The 19,869-nt window shown below is 36.5% G+C and overlaps 1 protein-coding gene across 1 annotated transcript in view; it reads right to left on the reverse strand.

The window, feature by feature from the left end:
• COMMD3 (COMM domain containing 3) overlaps positions 1-19,869 on the reverse strand; it is an 82,463-nt gene that overhangs the window by 37,947 nt on the left and 24,647 nt on the right. The gene's annotated exons all lie outside the window — the stretch shown is intronic.

A 19,869-nucleotide genomic window follows, 5' to 3' on the forward strand; every position in this document is an offset into this window, starting at 1 on the left:
GATGTAGCCATTAGTACTATCTCTAGAATCCTAGGACCTGGGTTAAAATCCCAATTCTGATGCCACGTATGTGACCATGGACAAGTCTCTGTTTTTTTTATTTCCTGATCTGTAAAATAAAAGGGTTTAGTTGGATGGTTCCTGAGGTTTCTTCCAACTCCAGATCTTTGATTTCCTACGACATCTGATTCCATTCTACAAACACTTATTAGGTTATTGATATATTTAGAGCACTCTGCTAGGTACCGAAGGAGATGAACAGTTCATAGGTAAGTCACAATTGGGTCAAATCAGGGAGCTTACTGTCTAAGAGGTGTGAATAAGACACATAGAGAGTTATGCATGAATCCAAATGATAAGTACATTAAGGAAGTGCAAAGTGCTACCTGAGGCTCAGGGAAGGAAGGTTGTTACCCACTGAGTGTGTTTGGGGATGTGACAGGGAGACACGAAAAGTTCCCTGAGCTTTTCAGTTGGATTTTAAAGGGGTGGTAGGATTTCAATGGGAGAATATAAAACAGGATGTTCTAAACAGAAGGACAATAGAAACAAGGGCTTTGAGATGGGGAAAATAGGGTGGATTTAAGGGATAGAGAATCATTCCATTTTGGATGTAAAGGAGTTTTGTTTTTTGAGAATTGTGACATCTGATAAATATAGAAAGGAATCAAGCAAAAACCACAAATAAAAAACACTGAACTTTACCAAATATGGAATAGGAAGCCCTTCAAAGTTTTTCAATAGAAAGCAGACATGACTAGGCATGACTAGACAGGCAAGGCAACTCTAGGGGTCATATGAAGGATGGAGTGAGAATGGATTACAAGAGATTATTACAGTAATCTTAGCAGGTAATAATATGGGCAAGCATTAGGGTTATGATAAGCAGATAGGAGAGGGATAGATGTAAGTGGCATTGAAGAAGTAGAAGAAAACTTGAAAACTAACCAAGTTTTCAAATGAGGAGAAAAGGCAAAGGTATTACTCAGGTTTCAAACATGGAAAATGCATTCATTGCTAGCACTTATAGAAAAGAGGGCAAAGATTTATGAGGAGAAAAAAATAACCTTGGTTTTCGATAGACTAAGTTTGAAATGCTGGGGTGCCGTTCAGGCGGAGAGATCCTTCAGGCAGCTGGAGATACAAATCTGTAGCTACAAAAAGGAGTCAGAGCTGGGGCTATAGATTTCAGAATCATCATTATTAAGTTGGTAGCTAAAGAGGAAACAAAACAATTTTTGGAGAGAATGTATAGAAACAGGAAAGCAAAAGGTAGGGACCAAAACCTTGGGACACATCCATCTTAATGGGTTGGGAAAAGGATGAAGAATCAGTGAAGAAGACAGAGAAAGTGTTTACAGAGATAGGTGAAGCAAAAACAAACAAACAAACAAACAAAAACAAAACCCTGTGAAGTAAAAGAGAGGAAAGTATCTAGGAAAGAGTGGTCCCCAGTGTCAAATACTCAATAGATGGGATACCTGGGAGTCAGAGGAGAGAGTAAAAGAAATGGAACAGCTGTTGTAAGGAATGAGATAAGGAATGATGTATTGGTCTGCTATAATCCTATATGAAAGTCTCTGGATTGTTATGTATCTTCATGCTTGGAAATTCCGTCTAAATTTACCTTGTTTTGAACTTCATAACTTAAAATGAGATTTTCAGAATATCTGATCTTTGTTTTGGAAGCTTGACACTGTTCTTTGACTAGAAGCATTCACATTGATGTCAAGGAACGTGTTATAGGCAAGAATGTGAATATGTGGACAACCAAATGACTTTATGATTTTTTTCTTTGCTAATTAACAGTTGAGGATTGTATATGCCTCTTATAATGTCGTTTTCTCTAGCTTATTAGTAATTCATCAGTATCTATGATATTTAGATCTGACCTATGGATGCTAAAGGTTAGAGTACAACTCTTTCTTCATTCTTAATTCTGAGAAGATATGTCATATGTCAGCATAAAGATCATTTGCCCTATATTTGCATTACATTTTCAGATTTGACCTATGGTCTCTAGTGGTCAAACTTGAACTTAGACTTTTCCAATTTTACAGAAGCACTTTCTGTCATCTAAAAAAATAAGATTTTCTAGGCTGGTAATAAGATCTCAGACTTGACCTTGACCTTGATTTCTAGAAAATGTGAATGTTATTGGTATAAACATTCCCTTTGCTCTGCCACTACATTAGGTCCCAGGCTTATATTGATGCTGTACAAGTTTTACAAAGATTTTTATTTACTTTTTCCATATCCATTACAGTGAAATCTCATCAACTGGTCTTTTATTAATTCAGACTTAGACAAATAAAGAATTTTAAGATCATCTCATTTAAATATCTACATCAATAAAACAGTATTTATTAAGTGCCCACTATGACCCAGACACTATGCTAAGCACTGGATATCTTTTACAAATTACAATCATTTATGGATACACCATACCCTCATCCTCCCTTGTAACTCAGAAAAATTACTAAGCAAAAACAGTCATCCCAGTGGTTGTGTCTAACAATTTACAACATTCCAGTCTTGCCATCTCCCACTTCTCTGCTGAATGGAGAGCTATGGGTTTCATCACTAATTCTGGTGATAAAGTGGTCATTAAAAATACTCAAGATCAGTTTGTTTTGGTGTTCTTTTCCTAACCTTCTTTTCCTACAAATTAGAAACCTGAAAGCAAAGTGATGACCAAGATCTGGCTAGTTGCACAACCTCAGTATACTGCCTTCCCCTCTAAAATTGTGTAGTTTGGAAGAAATTGGGAAGAAATTTGCCTTTGAACTACCTGTGAAAAAATTGTTTATTGTTATAATGAATTGTATAAACAAGATCTCATCAATGATTAGATATTTAATAGTATGAGCGTATTTTCAACAGTTTAGGAGGATCTATTCATCTATGATTATTATACTACTGTATTTATCATTCCTTACCAGATTGTTATACGAGGCCTGTAATATGAGGATTTTTATCAAGGTTGTATTAGTTTAATGCTTGCTATCATATAAACCTAGAAGTTATGAAAATCTATTTTTAGATTTTTCTATAATTTCGAGTTTTTACCAATTCAGATTGACCTTCCTCACTATTTACACACATCCAGGAGGTTTTTCCTTTTTTTAAAACTCTGAGAATGCATGTAGGTTATTCAAGAGGCAACTTCTTGGCAACAGAAGCTTTATGTTGAATATCCACGGCTCCATTCCAGACAATTAGGTTTTCCAGTTGGGCTGCACAGCTGTCTGAAAAGCTTCTTTTCCTGGGATAAACAGTAACTTAGTGTTGCCTCCAATTTCCAATTCCAGTGTAGTTTAGAATGTGTATTTTGACTGAACACATATTAGGGAAAGATTATCAATGAGCATTTCCATTTGCATTGCAATGAAATCATTCCTTAGGATACTGAAATGGAGTGATCTGGGTTAGCATTAGGAACTTAGCTTATTCCAAAGTGATAGGGAAAAAATGCAATCAGGTATGTACTTGGAAATATTTGTGCAAACTCCCTGAGAGAATAAGGAAGAAGAGATTAATTCAATGACAGCTCAGAGTTGAGGAATTTAGTTTTGTAGTCAATAACAAGTAGTTCTTAAATATTTAATATATATTCAACATTGTGCTAGAAACCGTCACATGGAGGATATAAGAGAAATATAATTAATAGCTGAATTTTATAGTATGTGATTATATGAAATCCTTAACTTAAAAGAGCTTACAATTTAGTTGGAGAAACAAGACTAAACGATACTAGACATTTGAGGGTAATCTAAGGCAGTATATAATTAAGTGCTAAATTATATAATTTAGATCATACATGCAACATGGGTTTGTGCCTTTATATCCTAGTGCCATTTTTTATTCATCTTCAGGTCACAGATTTAGAGCTAGAATGGAACTTAAGAGTTCATTTAGTTTGGCTGTTCATTTTATAGATGAAGAAACTAATGAGTAAAGAGCTTAAATGACTCACCTAAGGTCACAGCAAGGATAAGCAAAGGAAAGATTTGAACCCTATTCTCTGACTTCAGATCCAGAGCTCTTCCCACTAAACTATTCTTCCTCAAGCACCATAAAAGATATATAAAGTACTCTGGGACTTTAGGGAAGGAGAAGGACCATTTCCAGTTGGGGGACCAGTGGAGGCTTCATAGAGGAGGTAGAATTTAATATAAGATTGGAAAGGAAAATAGGATTTCAATAGGTGGAGACATGATGGAAGTTGGGAAGAGGGCTTTCCAAAGACAAAGGTCTATGGAGATAGGAAAGCCAGGCCATATTTGAGGAAGAGTAAACATTTCTGTGGTTACCATACCCCACTTAATTCAGGGTTCAGCTGAACTGGAGAACAGGTTATGAGGAGGAAAGTAATGGAACGCAATGCTGAAAAGATTGTCCAAGAGCAGCTCATAGATGGCCTTGACTATCAGGCTGAAAAATAAACTGTATTTAGAAAACAATAGGAGCGAAGGAAAATATTTGAGCCAAATGATCAGAGTTTTGCCTTTAAGAGGATTAATCTGGCAACAAAATAGGCCATAAAGAAAAGAAAACATAAATTAGTGAAGAGACAACTATAATAATTTGGAGTCAGGTAATTAGGACCTGAACAATGGCAATGGCAATAGATCTAGAAATAGTGTATGGCTATCAGTTTCAGATCCTGAAGATGCCTAGAAAGGAAGAATAACTGCCCTGGAAGCTGAGTCCAACTTGTGTGTTTACTTAAGAGCTTCAGAGAAGAGCCTTAGAGTTACTGTGGATGATTAGAAACCATGCTGGGTGAAGGGGGGGGGGGATAAGTTGATTGATAACTGACATATTTGGGCAGAGAAACTGAGTCAATGCATGGAAAGGGAGAGAGTAGTAGAAGAATTGGTTCAGTAGAAGATTCACTGGTATGATGAAGCAGTTGATCATGGAAGCTTAGAAAGTGTAGGTAGGGAGTTAGTTTGTAGGGGAGGGTTCATGAGTGACATGGAAGAGTTGGAGGGGACTTTAGAGGTCATTCAGTCCAAACTCCTAGTTTTACAGATGAAAAAAAAAATGGTGACGCAATGCCGAACTGACCAACTCTTGTTATTCATTAAACACTAGCCAGAAAACTTTGGGACCCAAGTTAGGAGTCTGGTTTTAATGTCCTCCCATCCCTATACAGCATATATATTAGCACAAAGAGCACTGATGAGAAACTGCTAACAAGGTTTGGTTTCCTGCCACTTACCTGAATTTGACATTCCAGGAGGAACCTTTAGTTCTTTCGGGGGAAGAGAATGTGTAGGGTAAATGTCAACAAGTAGATTTATAACATGGTCATTAGTGATGGTGCATAACAGAATGTGGTATTGTTGAAAGAGAGTCACAAAATACAAGAATGGGAAGGAACTTCAGAGGCTGTTCAGTCTCACCTATAACTGACCAAGAATATTATTTCAATATGTCTAGCCTTTGTAGGAAGAACTATAATAATGAGAAACATTCTACTTCCCAAGGCAGCTTTACCTACTCTTGTATAGCTTGAAATGTGTAGAGTATTTTCCTTACATAAAACTTAAATTTTCTTCTTTGCAATTTCCACCTATAACTCTTTGTTCTGTCCTATGGGGTCAAGCAGAGTCTTGTCTCTCTTTTGTGTAACAGCCTTTCACATACTATCATCTAAACATCACAGGTTTCTTCAATAGATGCCTTTATGATATGGTTTTGAGATGTTTTTTCATCTCACTTCCTGTGCTCTGGATACTCTTATCAATATCCTTCCTAAAATGTGGCACTCCAAACTGCACACAATGGATGAAGCTTGATCTGACCAGGTCAGAGCATCCCCTGCTTAATCCTGGTTATTGTGCCTCTCTGAATGCATCTAAGATTATATCAGGTGAAGATTGCATACATCACACTGTAAACTCATTTTGAGTTTGCAGCCCACCAACATAGTCAAATTTGTTCGTGTCTGTCCATACTTCCACATACTTCCACATTTTTGTTTGTGAAATTGACTTTTTGGAACCCAAGTCACTTCACCAAATTTACATTCATCCCTGCTGAATTGGATGGAACCTGACCTTCAAATTTGTAATAGCTTTTTGGATTCTGAGTCTGCTATCTAGCATGGGTTGGATTTGTATTAGCTGCAGACTTGATAAGTATGTCATCTATATCTTTACCTAAATGTTTGATAAAAAAAAAAATTAAACAGTACAGAGCCAAACACAGATCCTTGAGGCATTTGACTGGATACTTCCTGATAAATTCAGCCATTCATGTGGCATAGTAAAAAGAGTATTTGACCTGGAGTCAATAAGATCAAGATTCGAATTTCTCCATTTCCTTCTTTTATAAAATGGTAATAAAAATTGCATCTACCTCACAGGACCATTGTGAATATCAGATGAGATGTGTGTAAAATGTTTTACAAAGCTTATAATACCAAATAAATGAGTGCTGTTAATATTACTTTGGACTTGGCCATTCATGCAGTTTATGCATTCATCTGCAAACTCTAATTATCATCTAGCTTATATCTCAACATCTTTTCCACAAAAACAGTTTAAGATACCTTGTCACACGCCTTGTTATAATCTAGATAATCTCTATCTTCATTTCCCTGTCTAGTAGTCTGTCTAGTAGTCTGTCAATATGGGAGATGAGTTTGGCATGGCAAAACTTAAAAAAAAAAAACCCTTACCTTCCATCTTAGAATTAATACTATGTATTGGTTCCAAGGCTAAAGAGTAGTAAGGACTAAATGATTTTCCCAGGGTCATACAGCTATGAAGTTTCTGAAGTCAGATTTAAACCCAGGACCTCATAGCTCTAGGCCTGGCTCTCAATCCGCTGAACTACGGAGTTGCCTCCAGCAAAACTTCTTTTTGATGAAATATCGGATCCTTGTATTTATCACTTTTATCACTGAATATTCATTAATCATCCTTTTAATAATACATTCTATAACTCTGCCAGGAATAGAGATCTGATGTCCTCTAGTTTACAGATTCCATTTTGCAAGGAGCAAGAGAATGGCAAAAAGCTGGCCCTTTATGACGCTAAGACATCTCCTCAGCTATGATCCATAGGGACTAAAGGAGAAGATGACAAAGACAAACACAATTCCATCAAAGAAAGTTGGACCAAGCCCACTGAGAGATGGACCAGTTTATAGAGTCACCATTTTCTGAAAGGCAAAAAGGCTTGGGTCCAGGACCAGAAAAGCAGTCTACTTTGGGAACCTTGTTGGCAAAGTACAGCCAAAGAGACCATACTACATTTTGCTGCATCTTAGACTAGATATGCACATGAGTGCATTAGTGAGAGGTATTTGAAACTATTTTTGCCAGTAACTGAATCCCATTGGATTGCCGCTGGAGAATGGAAAGGTAGTTGGAGAAGGAAGAAATTAAATCTCCTTCATTCTTTTCAGAATCCTTTCCATTTGTACTCAAAAGACCAAATGTAGCAGTGACAGTGAGAGATGAATTTTCAGAATGTCTTGCAGTGCTAGACAGTAGATACCAAGTTAACATTTATTCCATTCATTGTATTCAGGGCTATAGAGTTGGGCTTCTGAGGACTGAACAAAAAAACTACTCACATTTGGGTTATGGAATAGTGAGTCTGGAGTTTCCTAATGAAATTTCTCGACAATCATCTAGTACTGGCAATCGTTGCTAGAGTTCCAGCATTGATTAGAACCACCTCTAGCTTCTTCAAAGAACAGGCAGGGAACCATAGGCTGAGAGCTGAGGCTTAGAACTTAAACACATGGGCAATCCATGCATCCTTTGCAGAAGTTTAGAGTTTTAAAAAAGGATTGGTTCTGCCAGAAAGCATTAAGAAAGTATTGAAAATTTTAATTCAAGGAGGATCCAGAGAAATCCTATGCTGGAGTCTTTCTGGTGTCAAAGGAAGTGAAGGACTGTCTAAGAAAACAAATTCAATATGAAGGCCAGCATCATCTACAAAGGGGTATGTAATGTAGAATAAGACACTCAAGACTCCTTTGCTGATTGTTTTAAGACACATTCAGATTTAATGTTTAATATGTATATGATCTATATAATATATAAATTATAAAATGTCTTAGTATCATATAGGCTACAAGTTTGATACAAACAATGATTTTTGAAATTCTCACTTATTTGAATTGAGGACTTAAATCAAGTTGGGTTATTTATTTCCAAAATACCTCACATGGAAGGAATACAATAATCTACAGGACTAGTGTGGTAGGTAGGTCGGTTGGTCACATGGAAACTGAGAATTGTAACTAACCCACTGGATGATCAAATCAAGTCTCTTTTTTTATTACTTAATTTAATTTTCTCTCCAATTATGTGTAAAAAGTTTCCAACATTTTAAAAAGAATTTTGAGTCTTGAATTCTCTCCCTCCCTCCACTTAAATGGTAAGGACATTGATAAAGATTTTACACATGCAATCATTTTTCCATAGTAAACCTTTTGTGGAAGGAAACTCAAAAAAATTAAGAAAGAGAGTAAAAAATGTTTGCTTTGGTCTGGATTCAGATTCCACCAGTTCTTTCTTTGGAAGCAGATGACATTTTTTACCATGAGTCCAATAATAGCTAAGTTATTCATAGTTGTTCATCATACAGTATTGCTATCATTGTGTACAATATTCTCCTGATTCTGCTTACTTCCTTCTACTTCGGTTTATGGAACTCTTGCCAGGTTTTTCTGAGGTCCTCCTGCTTGTCACTTTTTACTGCACTATAGTATTTCATTATAATTATATACTCTAACTTAACCATTCCCCAGTTGATGGATATCCCTTGCTTTCCAATTCTTTGCCTGTACAAAAAGAGCTCCTTTAAATATTTTTATACATATAGATCCTTCCCCTTTTTGTTTTTTGTTTTTCTTTGGAGTGCAAGTCTAGTAATGATATTGCTGGACCCAAGGGTATATATTGTTTTAAAGCCCTTTGTGCATAGATCCAATTGCTCTGCAGGATGGTTGAGTCACTTCACAACTCCCCCAACAAGGCATTAATGCCTCAATTTACTCAAATTCCCTCTAGGTTTTGTCTTTTTCCATTTTTTGTCATAATAGTCAATTTGATAGGTATGAAGTTGTACCTCAGAGTTGTTTTAATTTTTATTTCTCTAATTAACAGTGATTCGGAGCATTTTTTTTTGCATTACTATAGAAAGCTTTAATTATTTGTCTGAGAACTATCTGCTCATATCCTCTGGCCATTTATCAATTGGGGAATGACTTGTATTCTTATACATTTGACTCAGTTCTCTACGTATTTAAGAAATGAGGCCTTTATTAGATACTTGTAAAAAATTTGTACCATTATAATTACTGTGTGTTCCTCTCCATCCTATTTCCCCATCTAGTTTCTGATCACTGTATCTCACATCTTCTTCTTCTCCCCTTTCCCTCCTATTTTTCTTTAGGTTAAGGTAGATTTCTATGCCCAGTTGATTATATATGTTCTTCCCTCTTTGAGCCAAATTTGATGAGAGTAAGGTTCATATGTCCTCTGTTTCCATTCTCCTTTATCTTTCTCCACTGTAAAAGCACTTCCATGCCTCTTTTATATGAAATAATTTATCCCATTCTATTTCTCCCTTCCCATTTCTACAAATACATTTCTCTTTATCACCCTTTAATTTTATTTTTTTACATTTCATCCCATCATATTCAACTCACACCCTTGCTCTCTGTCTATGTATACTACTTCTAACTTCGGTAAGAAAGTTCTTAGTGTTATAAGAATCATCTTCCCATTGTGAAGATTGGATTTGGCTATCTCCAGATTGTAACAATGAAGGTACTTAGCTCTTCCTTGACAGTGAAGATAAAATTATAACCCCCAGTCTATTTTTAGATTTTAATCCCCAAAAGTGTTAGTTCAGTATTTAAAGTAGATCTACCCATTTTAACCACAAGAAGATGTGAACTAACTACAAAATGGTGTGAACACCCATTTCATGCATTGAGTAGGAGGTCTGTGACCCATGAGTGAAAGAGCAGACAGTCCTGGAGAGGAGTGTCTGCTGTGATTGGTAGACGTAAAAATTTAGGGGAGGTGACACAAGAGGAAAAGGTCTTTAAATAGAGGAAACAGGGGCACACAAAGATGGATCAATGAATCGAGATCATACAGTCACTCGGATTTGGACTGGAAGACAAATCACTCAGCATTGGAATGAAGAGAGACACTTTAGGAGAGACTGGAAGACAGACACTCAGACCTGGAGTGAAGACACTTGGCTGTGGAACTAGACCCCTGGAGATGTTTGTGCAGGAGATCTCAGACTGCTTTCCTTTTAGATGGTCACCGTGATGAGTGAAAGGTTGACTTAGTTCCTTGCCCTTTCTGGAGGTGCAAACCTTCAAGAAAGGCCCATCATCTTGAGACTCCTTTTTCCTGATTAGGGCCTTAGAATTTCTACCTGGCTCAGAGGAAGCTGGAGTTCTCTCTCTCTCTCTCTCTCTCTCTCTCTCTCTCTCTCTCTCTCTCTCTCTCTCTCTCTCTCTCTCTCTCTCTCTCTCTCTCTCTCTCTTTCTCTCTCTCTCTCTCTCCCTCTCTTCCTCTCTTCCTCTCTCTCTCTCTCTCTCTCTCTCCCTCTCTATCTCTCTCTTTCTCTCCCTCTCCCTCTCTCTCTCTCTTTCTCTCCCTCTCCCTCTCTCTCTCTCTCTTTCTCTCTCTCTCTCCCCCCCCCCTCTCTCTCTCTCCCCCTTAATATCTTCCCTCTATTGTAAAATAAACTACAATAAATTCCATTTTACTTTAGTAATTCATTTTGGGATTTAGAAATTAAATCCCTGGCAACCACCAATTACTTATTCAAGTCCAACCACAATAAATTTAACACCATATAGGTATGTAAACAGTTTAACTTTATTCAGTGTCTTGTGATTTCTCTTTTCTTTTTCTCTTTTTATGCTTATCTTGAGTCTTATATTTGAGAGTTAAATTTTCCATTTAATTCTAATCTTTCCATCAGAAATGTTTGAAAGTCCTCTATTTCACTAAATATCCATTTTTCCTTCTGAAGGGTAATACTCAATTTTGCTGGGTAAGGGATTCTTCATTGAAATCCTACCTCCTTTGCCCTCTGGAATATCATATTCCAGCCACTCTGATCCTTTAATGTAAAAGCTGCTAAATCTTGTGTTATCTTGACTATGGCTTGATGATATTTGAATTTTTTGGCTGCTTGCAATATTTTCTCCTTAACCTAGGAGTCCTGGAATTTAGTTATATTATTCCTGGCATTTGTTATAAGTAAGAGATGAGGTTCATAAGAAAATGTAAGTTTGCCACCCTAAAACACAATTATCTTTTGGGAATCTCTTTTAGGAAGTGATTGGTTTGTTACCATGTCTATTTTACTCTCTGGTTCTAGAATATCATGGCAGTTTTCCTTGATAATTTCTTGAAAGATAATTTCTAAGTTCTTTTTTTGATTGTGACTTTCATATAGCCCAGTAATTCTTAGATGAACTCTCCTGGATTTGTTTTACAGGTCAGTTGTTTTTCCATTGAGATATTTCACATTTTCTTCTATTTTTTCATTCTTTTGATTGTTTCTTAAGATCTTGTGGAGTTAATAGCTTTCACTTGCCCAATTCTAATTTTAAGATATTATTTTCTTTAGTGAACTTTTATATCTCCTTTTTCATTTGACCAATATTACTTTGTAAATTATTTCTTTTCCTTGGTGAATTTTTGTACCTCTTTTTCTATATGACCAATTTTGTCTTTTAAGAAGTTCCCTTCAGTTTATTTTCCTGTATTTTTTCCATTTGGCCATTTTGGCTTTTTAAAAAGTTCTTTTCTTCAATGGTTTTTGTACCTCTTTTAACAACTGGCTTTTTTAAAGATATTGCTTTCTTCAGCATTTTTTTGTGCTTCCTTTACAAAGCTATTGACTCTTTTTTCATGATTTTCCTGTATCACTCTATTCCTTTCCCCAATTTTTCTTCTATCTACCTCTCTTATTTGATGTTAAAAATCCTTCTTGAGCTCCTATATTTATACTTTTGGGGGTTGTGAGCAATTCATATCTTTTTGGGGCTTTGGATGCAGTAGTATTGACTTTGTTGTCTTCTTCTGAGTTTGTATTTTGGTCTTCCCTGTCACCAAAATAATTATCTATGTTGAATTTCTTTTTTGTTGTTTGCTCATTTTTCAACGTTTTATTTTCTTTTAACTTACAAAAACTATTAAAGTTGGGCTCTGTTTTGATAGTGAAATGATCACTATTCTAAGCTTCAGGTTCTTGGTACAACTACTTTCAGAGCTAGCTCTGGGGAATCTATAAACTTTCAGTTCTTCCAAGGTAGTATGATATAAGGAGAGGTATACTTGCTACTTTCCTGGCCTGTGCTCTGGTCTGTGAGCAACCACAAGCACTGTTTTTCACCTTGGAACTGTGACCAGGTTCCCCAGATCCCTTGTAACTACAAGCTCTTGTGTGTTAGTGCTCGTCCTCACCCTAAGACCTTGACTCAGAACCACCATCTAAATCTGAATGTGGGCAATTCAACAAGGATCTTAAATCCAAAGTCAACAAAGGAACCCCTGTAATCTCCTGAGCAATTGTGCAATCCTCCTTACTATCTGTGTCTCAGAGTTTAGGAGGCCTTTGCTGCTGACTTAAATGCCCCCTCAAAGAACTCTTTCCATGATAGGGTCTGCTTTGGTGTGCTCATTTGTACTCCACTTCTACCCCAGTGCAATAGATCTTTTGTGCTGGCCTTCTAATTTGTTTGGGCTAAAAAATTATTTCACTTTGTCTTTTTATGGGTTATGTTGCTCCAGAATTCATTTTGAAGTATTATGTTATAGCTGTCTGGAGAGTAATTTGGTAGCAATTGACATGGGCATTGTACCTCCCCCCCAAACTCGGGCAAATTATTATCAGGGAAATTCCTTTGCTCCCTTACATCCTTGTGACTCCTAACCTAAAACATCCAATGACCCCTATAGGACCTGAGAGGATTGTCCTCCTTTGATCCTCCTTTAGATTTAAGATGTACAGAGAGATGCACCTCCAGGATACACCTCAATACTATTGGGCTGTATCTTAGACATCTGTCTGTTCCCTAAAACCAAAGAATCTTTTAGGGGTCATTCCCTATGTCTCCAGGCAGACCCAGACAGATGACCAAACCCCTGAGGGTTTACCACTCCAGAGTCATGTCCACAGCATGACATAGCATGTTGTAAAGAGTATAAAATCCCCAGAATTTATGTCGTCTGGGGGACAGCTTTTCCATCCATGCTGTCCTCCCAGGGAAACAGCTTTTCCATTCATACTGTCTTCCCAAGGAGCAGCCTTCCATCTTGCTGTTTCACCTGTACTATCCTCCTGGCCATTCTCAACATTACTTTCTAAATTAATAAATTTCTCTTTTTATTTTTAAGCTAAGTTTCAGAGTCTTGCATTCTTGCAGAAAGGTATCCTTCCTGAACCCCAGGGGTGTACCTCTTCACCTCCCGTAACAGCAATCATGTCAGTTTATTTTACCTTCTGTGCCATCTTGACCCTGCCCCTCAAATCCAGTTTAAAAAAAGATGCTGACAGGCTACAAATAGACTAAAACCAATAAGACAATTTAAAATAATTTCAATTTATACATTTTATTTTAGCATAGTAGCCATTTCCTAATAAACACGCACATACAGAATAACTTTCTATAAAGCAATATTAAACAAAGCCACCTAATTCAGTGATTAAGACTGACAATACACATGCATTTCCATTTTTGTAGTTTATTGTTTATGAATAGGAAGGAAGAGTGTATGCTTTAATTTTAGTAATTTGGAAACAACATTGTCCATTCTGTTTGCTTTTTTAAGCATTTTGTTGATTTCTTTTGTTTTTGTTTTTAAGTCACTTTCCAATATACCTTCTCTCCCCTCAGACCCTCCCTCATAACAAAGGAAAATTTTTGCAAATCCAAACAAAATAGTGAGCTTGTCTACCATTGTGTGCAACATCATTTTTCATAGTCTACTGTTTCTCCCCCAAGAGGAAGTATGTTTCACCTTCTGTTCTGTAGAACCAAGATTATTTGTTACATTTAATGTATTCCAGTGCCTCTTAGTGTCATTTTTAGTGTATTATTGTAGTAATTCTACATTTTGTTCTCTTGATTCAACTTTCTTTGCTCTGGATTACTTTATGTCATTCTATGTTTGTATGAATTTCTTATATTTGTAATATTCTTTTTCTATGGTGGTGGTAGGAGGGGATACAAGAGGTAGGATCTATGGTATAGGAAATGTCCATTAAGAAGCCTCCCTTTATCATTTGAGATGAGCAATTTAGAGTCTTAGAGGCATGTCTAGATCCCTTACTGGTCAAATGTCTTATCCAGAATCATGTAAGCCATGTGTTCAGACCATTCTGCATCTTTTGGCATTTCTTGGGGTATAATAAATAATATGTGGGTAGAACAATATTTCCTAAAGCCTCCAAGACATAGATTAGGGTAGTTATTCCCCTAAAATGTAGTGAAAAAAACATTAAGACTTCACTGGGTTAAGAGATTAACACCCAAACCAGGAGCATCTGGTTATCTAAATACAAAAGACCTGCACGATTTCTAATTACATACATCAGGAGAGCAAATGAAAAGGGAAGCTGTGCTCATATGAATTGGAGTTAGATTTTTGTCAAAAAGCCTTTCCATGTTCCTGTTACAGAAACTAATTTTTTTAATAAAATATTAGATCTGAGTATCTCATTTTGATCCAAATTTGAGCCCGAACCAGTAGATAGTCTTAAGTCACTCATGACCCAGAACACAATTGTATTTATGTATCACAATTTGTAAGGCAATCTCCAACCAAAGGAGCCATTATATTTCCAATATGACTACTTGGGTAGATTACTCACCTGTTAATATCCTTTGGTCTAACAATTCCCTGATGGCATCTTTCTTTCTGCCTTTAACCTCTTTGGAGTATATGCCCACTAAGGAGTTCCTTGACCCAAAAAGTGTGCACCATACGGAAACTTTTCTCTCATAATTCCAAACTTGTTTTCAGAAAGAACAAGTTTTGTTGCCTTTTAGCATTTTCTTCTTTAACATTGTTATGTATACATATATTATTATTTGGGTCTTGGCTTTTTCATGTTGTGTTAGTTTATATAAATCTTCTTGTTCTTCTCTGAATTCTTCGTATTTGCTGTTCCTTATGATTTAATAACATACATTCATATAACCCAAGTACCAAAGCCCAGTAATGTGGAACTTTCTCTTTATTGATGAAAAGCAGTGCCCTGGGCCTACATGAAAGGGGAGGTAGAGATGGAGACAGTTGTAATACCCAAGGCTCCTCAGGTCTTTTGGGGTTTTGTAATCTCTTTGGGGTTCAGATGCTACAGGCAAATGGGGGGCACTTCTGACTTCCAGCTTTGAGAGAGAAGATGGATGCTACTAGTCCCACTTCAGGTTGCTGAAAGAAAATTCTGAGAAGTCAATAGAAGAGCTGGTTGCCATCATATCCCTATCCCTGGCTTCCTTCACTAGTACTTCCAAGAACTTCCTTTTGGGTAAGATTTGAGACTCTTTCTTGGTTGAGTATCTCCCTTCCAATGGGAGAGCTCTTTCACTCTGAATTATCTGACATATATTCTCCTATGTATACTTTCTCTGTTTTTTTTTTCTATTTGACGTGGATAAATGGGCTTCTTGGAGAATTGCTATGTGTATCCACCTTGGAGCTGGTATTTGGTGGGAAAGGGATCAAGCTTTAAATATAAAGTGTGAAGTCCTCTTGTTTCCCCTATTAATGAAACTGTGATCAGAGGTTAACTTAAATCTGAAAATTTCATCCCTTAGACTAGTGATATTTTTAAACCCTTACTTTCTGTCTCAGAATCAATATTGTGCATTGGTTCCAGGGCAGAGGAGCAGTGAGGGCTAGACAATGCAGGTTAAGCAATTTGCCCAGGGTCACGGAGTTCGGTCTGAGACCAATTTTTAACTCAGGACCTCCCATCTCTAGACCTGGCTTTCAATCCACTGAGCCACCTAGCTGCCCCTGGCTAATAATATTTAAGATAGTCATTAGATATAATTCTAGGTTGGTATCCCCTCTCTCTGAGGGAAACAGAGTAGTCAGCTTCTCCCTTCTGCTTTCTCTCCTGTCAGGAATTACATCCCTTGAAGAAGAGTCAAGAGAAATGAGGTTAGAGAAGTCTATTCTGCCTCTCTCAGAGGCACAAGATGATGCCCCTATGCTACATATAGCCCTGGCAATATTTATATGCCACAATTTGTTCAACTATTCCTTAATCACTGGGTTCATAAATGTTCTAACTTTTATATATTACAAATCATGCCACCATAAATATTTTGGTATGCAAAGGACCCTTTTTTATTCTAACTCTCCAAACCATTTTCCCACCTCTGTCCCATTGACTTTTTCAGACTAGAGGGCCTCCATCTTTACAGCCTCTTCCTCTAATAGGTAAGTTACTTCTTGGAACTTCCATTTGAGGAAGTACCCTTTCTAGTCTTACCAATAACTATGTGACCTCAGCTTTTGACTTTCTGAATTAAATTTCCATTTATCCCCTTCTGTTTTGTAGTTTTGTGTTGTTTTGTCTTTCCTTCTAGAATGTAAGCTTCTTGAAGGCAGGGATTATACTTTTGCTTTTATTTGTATTCCCAGAGATTAGCTCAATTCTGGCACATGTTAGAATTTAAAAAGTGTTTTGTCCAATCTAATTTTATCTAATCTGTCATTAGCCTCCTTGCTATATAAACTCAATAGTGCAATTGCTGGATTAAAAGATATAAACAGTTTAGCCACTCCAAATTGTTTTCAGAATAGCTGAAACAATTTATAGTCCTGCTTGTAGTGCCTAACTTCAGGTGAGCTCCCCAAAATTGACTTTTCCCCATTTCTACCAAATTGACGAGTGTGAGATATATTAGAGTTATTTCAGTTTATATTTATCTTTTTACTAGTGATTATTCATCATTTCTAAATCTTTTTTGGAAAATTGCTCATAACTTTTGACCACTTTGTCTTTTGGGAAGTGACTGCTTATCTTATAGATTTATTTCAATTTTAATTTTTCAAATTTATAGATTTATTTCAATTCATATAGATTTTTTAACCTTTAACACACTAAGACTTTTCAAAATCCATATTTTTGTGTAATGTTTTTGCTACAATGAATTTATTTGTGCAAAACCTTTCACATTTTATATTTGACATTTTTGTCTTTCATGATCATCATCTCTGTCCTATGTATGGTTATGAATGACAAAGACAAATCTTAATGTGGATAAATGTAAAGCTCTACAGTTAGCTTATAAATATTTAGTTGTATATCGGACTAGACATATATAGCTTGACACTAGTTAATATGAGGAAAAAAACAACCTGGGTTTGTTGATTTGGGCTGTTCTTTATTTTTATTTTTTAGTGAGCTGAAAGCTCAGTAGGAGCTCCTGATATGAGTCATAGCTTAAATTGTTCTTAATTTTAGAAAGCATTAAGAGAATCGTTGTGTGTGGATCAAGGACAATAACAGTCTTACTGTGCTCTCCACTATACCTGACGTATTGTATCCTGGTTAGGACACCATATTTAAAAAGAAACATTAATAAATGTGTCCATAAAAAATGATATCAGGAAAGTGAGAATTCTGGCAATGATGTCATAATAAAGAGTTGAAGGAACTGAAAATATTTAGCTGAGAGGAGAGATGACTTTGGTGATGGAGGGATGAGCATGCTTTAAAATATTTGAATATGAAATAGAAGTATTCATTATAGAAACTAACAAGGAAATGGATTTCCTCAAAAGAGTGAGCATAATGTTCCTAAATATTTTGAAACTGTCTGACCATCTCTAAGCGATACTAGGTAGGAATTCTTACATTGGAAAGGAGGTTGAGTCAGACAACTGCTAAAGTTCTTTCAAATTCTGATTATAGATTTGTTAAATCTGCCAAGAGCCTGTGTTTACACAAGCTAAGCATAAGCCAGCATACTGTGGTATTTATTGATTTAAATGAGATGGTAGACTGAAAGGGTTTTGAAAAGATAAAAGCAGTTCATGAATGTGAAATATTATTGCCTCTCCACGGCATCTTTTCCCCAGCTTTGGTTTGATTTGACGCCTGCTTTATAATGAACTAGTGAGGAAATGAGCAAGTTATGTTAGTGTATTTGCCTCATCATTCAAACTGGATTGAAATACGTTCCTTAACAGGAATAAACTAAAAGCAGCGAGCCATATGTCAGCATCTAAAAAACTAATAGGCTTGTCTAGGTAGATTTAGAGATAAAAGATTATGGGAAAATTATGACATGGGAGAGAGCAATTGGTTTAGTAGGGAATGAAACCCCAAAGCTAAGGAATAACATGTCACATTATCCCCGTTGACTCCTGTCCTTCTTCCTCTTTGCCCCTCCCTTTACCCTTTCTGTTTTCAGATTTGAAGAATTACAGAATATCACGACTGGAAAGGGCCCCAAAGGCCATAATGTTGGATTAATATGCAAGCAGGAATTTCTTTTATATTAAACACTTATATACACTTATCCAAATTAGGGCTCACCCTACCCCAACCCTTGTCCTCTACATTTCTTTGGTTAATCATAGATAAAGAAAAAGTCCTTGTTCTTGTCATTTCCATTCTCTCCCTGAGATAAACAAATCTCCTTTTCTAGAATATTAAAGTTCAGTGTATGTTCAGTTCAAAGGAAGTTCTCCATCTGAATCTCCTTATAATAAAATTTCTTCTGATCTGAATCCCTATAGTGTAAGTTGTGATGTATAACATGAAAAATGAATGATTTTTTTTTTCCAGATTAACTTTTTAGTAGCAAGGACAGTGGCAATGTGTAGCATATCCAGAGGGTGACAACTAGGATGGAGAGAGCTGTAAAGATCATGCCATCATATTTGAAGGGCCATCTATAGATTGAGGAAGGAGCGATCTTGCAGGCCTATGATAGCTGTCTTTAAGTATTTGAACGTATAAATACTCTTTTCTGGCTCAGCACCTTCTGAGTTTTCTGTTTGTTGAGCTTCCCAATTAGAAGAAATATAAGATATGTGTAAGAAAAAGAAACTTCCTCTGCTTGTCTCTAGAAAGTGTTCAATTTACCCAAAATAGAGGTTAGTTCTAAGTTTAAATCCTTTAGTCATGAAAAATTGATTTAAGCCCCTTTTGTCTGATTAGTACAAAAACTGATTCATTATGCCAAAATTTTTATTTTTCTGTCTGTGTTTGCAGAATCTCAAAAGCTAGAAGGAATCTCAGAAAATATCTTGTTCAACACCTGCCCACCCAAAAAGCTCCTTTAAACTTCTACATCCGGTGATCATCGAGATTTTGCCTGAAATCCTCAAGCAATGGGGAAATCATTACTTCTTAAGGCAGCCCTCTCTACTTTTTGATTAGCTCGAATGTTGGGTAGTTTCCTCCTATCAAGCCTATATATCCTTGCCTCCTTTCCTCCAAACTGGGACGGGGAAGGAGAGTGGTCAATGAAGGCCCAGTCTTTGAGGCATAAATGGATATTTTTCTCTCATTTCCAAGACAGCAATATAGGAATTTTGGTAAGTTTACTTCAGCCCTGAGGAGCAAAGGAGTTGGCACTTTGTGTTAGTGAAAAGTCTTCTAATTGGTTGTGGAGTCATAAAAACCAAAAACTCAGAAGATGCTGAGCCCAAAATGAGTGTGCATGCAAAACTGCAACCTGTCCATCTCTTCATCTCTTTCTGTGGCAGCTTCCATTTATAAGGATAGTTTTGAATTGCCAATTCTGGGAGAGTCAGTGTGTTGCTTTCCCTCGGATGGCATTTCTGTTTGCTTTCTGTTTATGCTGATCTTAAGTGAACCAGAATT

This window comes from Monodelphis domestica, chromosome 5 (genome assembly GCF_027887165.1).
Source record: "Monodelphis domestica isolate mMonDom1 chromosome 5, mMonDom1.pri, whole genome shotgun sequence".
Lineage (NCBI taxonomy): Eukaryota > Metazoa > Chordata > Mammalia > Didelphimorphia > Didelphidae > Monodelphis > Monodelphis domestica.